The sequence below is a fragment of the Amblyomma maculatum genome, chromosome 4 (assembly GCF_055883805.1).
Source record: "Amblyomma maculatum isolate TAMU_Amacu chromosome 4, ASM5588380v1, whole genome shotgun sequence".
NCBI lineage: Eukaryota > Metazoa > Arthropoda > Arachnida > Ixodida > Ixodidae > Amblyomma > Amblyomma maculatum.
In genome coordinates, this window is record NC_139347.1 from 179092924 (window position 1) to 179096565 (window position 3642).

Below are 3642 nucleotides of genomic sequence, written 5' to 3' on the forward strand. Positions count from 1 at the left end.
CAGGACGGTGCTCCTTTCTATAGCGCCTATTTTAATTTCTTGCTTGAATATTTCCCACGCCGAGATAGATTTCGAAGGCTCATTTTCAAGCAATCGCTGTATCTTCATTTTAACCTCATTTACAAAAACTTCATCATCAAGGAGCTTAAGGTTAAACTTCTATAGGTCCCAGCAAAATTTCGATTTTTTCTGCTTTGTGCCGATAGTAAAAGCCACTAAGCTATGGTCGCTGAATGAAACATGTTTAACTTTATAATCCGAACACCTTGGTAGCACAGCCAAAGAGACATAGGCACGATCCAGTCTGGCGTGACTTGCACGTTGGAAGTGCGTAAAGTGTGGAGAAGAGCTGCAAGCCAAAACATGACCAACATCTTCCATTTCGCATTCTTGCATTAACGTGCTCAGTAGGAGAGCACTTCTGTCTCGCACCGACCTCTTGCCTGACCTGTCCTCGGCATAGCAGACACAGTTGAAATCGCCGAGTAGAATGACGCTCTTTGGACATTTCAAGTAGACACCGATTCGCTCAAAGAAACTACGCCGATCATCCTCTCTGTTCGGCGCATACACGCACATGACACGCCACTGTACACCCGTCAAAGAGAAATCGCAGACGAATTGGCCATTATCACTCACAGTTACTGCTTCTACTAAAATGCCCAAAGAATTGCGCAAGAACAGCGCACAGCCACCCGAGATACCAACCGCATGGCACACGCAAATATTATAGCGAGCAGAGAAGGGTTCGACCATGCGGCTCGTTTGCTCATTGCTCTCCACATTCATTTCTTGTACGGCCATTATGTCTATTTCGTTATCTAACAATAGACGGCTGACTTGGTACTGTTTTCGCCTGGCTGACAACCCTCGCACATTAAGCGAGGCTACACGTACAGCTACTTCTGGTTCAACCGCCATGCTGAAAATGAATTAAACGAGCCGCACGATCTCACCTGGTACATTGGGGTCAGGAGCGGACAAACTGTGCAGTACAGGCTGACATGACTGAAAAACAATGCTCCAAGGTGGCATCACTGCTTCATGCTGGTGGCGTTGAAAAAGAGCGACGCTGCATTTGTCGCCGCTCCGGGCCGCATCAGGAATCCTTCAGCCCCAGAAGCGGCCCGAGCAGCTACGTACTCGGGGCTCCTTCATGGCGAAGGCTGCATCCCTGGTGGGTTCCGGTTAGGCGGAATAGTGGGCTTTGGCTTGAAAGATGGCCGAAGTAGAGGGGCCGCTTTGTGGGGCGGTTCCTCTTGATCGGTCTTGTTGGGGGCGCCCGCTGCGTCGTTTACATCGCGCGTGCGTTTCGTAGTCGCAATATTACTTGTACTTTCGCGCGTGTCCATCGGTGCCTGTTCCTTTGAAGACGTTGACGTCAACTTACCACTGGCACCGATAGCAGCAACACTTGCTTCGGTGGCCTCGCCCGCAGCGCTCTTTTCATGTTGCAGGGCTTCTTGTCGCTCAGAATTTCCCTCGAGTTGAGGGGGCTGGTTTGTTCTCTTCTTTGAGTCCTTTGCTCTCGCACTATCTTCCGCACCGGTAACTTCCGCGACGTCCACCTCGTCCATGAGGTGTTCTGAGAAGTCGTCGGTTCTTGCAGGCCCTGTTGCACTGGCGTATGTTTTGACACACTGCTCATCCGTGTGGCCGAAGCGACGACAAAGGCTGCATTTCGGCACATTAAAATCCCGCCTAATATGACCTGTGTCCTTGCACCTCAAACAGAGCGGCGCCCTTCCCGGAACAACAAGAATTGCGGGCTCACCTGCTATCTTGAGCTGGTGCGGAATGTCATCCCTTGAAATTCCACTTTTCAACTTGAGGGCCACTGTTCTCGTAGTGGACCCTTTGTCTGCGACACCGAAGGTTCTCCAACGCTCTTTGGACACGTCAGTCACTGTTCCGTACGGCAGCAAGGCAGCACGGACATCGTCGTCACTAACGCCATGCAAAACCCAGTGGATTTTCAGGCGCACATCCTGGTTATTCGGGTCCATCAGTAGACACGGCCGGTTTTTCACCTTGACATCAGTAGCCGCCAGTAGTTTTCTCGTTGTCTCGGCACTCTTGAGCGTAACGGCCCAGACATGGTTCATCTGATACGCCCCAAAGCAAGCACTTCAGGGAGCGCGCCAAGAAGAACCAAAGTATCTCTGAAGTCCTTGATGCGATACGGTTTATCCGCTGGATCTGCGTGCATAAAAATTGTGTTCAACACAATTCTTTCTGTCGGCGAAGTTGGCAGTATGACCTGGTAATCTTCATCGACGGCAGACAAAAACCTGTTTCCGCGGCCAGACTGGCCCGCTGATACTGCTCCGATGGAGCACATTATTAAATGTCCGTTCGTTTCGGCGCCCGGAAGTGGAATCCGACTGTTCTAACCTGATTTTAGTTGCTGCGCTACACTACATTCTCGAAGTATCGCAAAAAAAATGTGTCAGAAGTGGGATTCGAACCCACGCCCACATCCGTGGACCAGAAGCCTCGGTTCGTTCGCATAGCGAGCAAAGTACCAAACCTTGAGTCTGGCGCCTTAGACCACTCGGCCATCCTGACTTTTTTTTTTCTTTTTTTTTCTTTATTGCCGTGAAACACAAACCAAAAATACACATGATAAAACACGTCAACTACACTTGAGCTAACGCGTACGCGGCTAAAATCTTTTCAAGTGCGCCAACTCATCAAACAGAGAATGCCATTGTGGCGGATCCTGCTGCATCCTGAAAGTTTCGTGTATATACAGAGCACTTTCAATAAAGTTTTCACGCGCAGATCGTGTATCTATATCTGCATGACGCACCTGCATTCGTGTTTTCCACAAACTATGGAGGCCAAGAAGCATAATTAAATCATAAGGTGCATCATCGTTCCGCACTGGTAGGAATCTTATACCGTAAGCAGTTAATGGAAGTTCCTTTTTAATTCTCCTTTGGAGGACGTCCCATAGAAAGACAGCATCCCAACACTGTAAGAAAACGTGTTCAATTGTTTCCGGTTTTTTGCACTACAGGCAATTTGTTGTCCATGGGACGAAGATACCTTTTTCATTCAGCCAGGTTTTAACAGGGAGCGTATTGGAGTGAAGTTTGAAAAGGAACGTTTTAGCAGATGGCCTCACGGGCATCTTCTTAACTCTTTTCAAAACGTCCTGCCCTGGGCCTCCACAGTGTAATGCCCGGTAAAAAGGCACCGGCAGCATCACGTCAATGAGATCCTTATACAGTTTTTTTCTGGTAACATTGGAAAGATAATTAAAAGAAAACCGCACTTCTAGCAACTTGCACGAAAAAACAACCTCGCGCAGGTAGCCAGTCACAGTACCAGGCATGTTTTCACATGACACAATCCATTCAGGGAGCAGCCTCTGCAATCGCACTTGCATCACAGTTCTTAGAAAGGTATCTTCTTGATCACGGAGGAATATAAATCGCGAGACCACCTGACGCAAGAACAGATGTGCAAGGCCAAGCCCGCCCCTTTTAACAGAAATAAACAAATTCTTCCGGGCGGTTTTTTCCCATGTGGATGCCCAAATAAAAACAGCAAAAACGCGGTGCATTTTCTGAATTGAGGTTCGTGAGATACACAACACATTTATGAGGTACCACAGCCTCGAAATAAGAAAAACAT

General features: G+C 48.4%; 1 non-coding gene and 1 pseudogene across 1 annotated transcript; both read right to left on the minus strand.

Annotated features, from left to right (window-relative positions):
• Positions 1-1154: 1154 nt before the first annotated feature.
• Positions 1155-2341, minus strand: LOC146193594 (uncharacterized; annotated as a pseudogene).
• Positions 2342-2447: 106 nt separating this feature from the next.
• TRNAL-CAA (transfer RNA leucine (anticodon CAA)) lies at positions 2448-2568 on the minus strand. The gene is made up of 2 exons: positions 2531-2568; positions 2448-2493 (listed from the first exon to the last, which is right to left on the minus strand). It is a non-coding gene; the product is annotated as a tRNA-Leu (tRNA).
• Positions 2569-3642: the final 1074 nt, after the last annotated feature.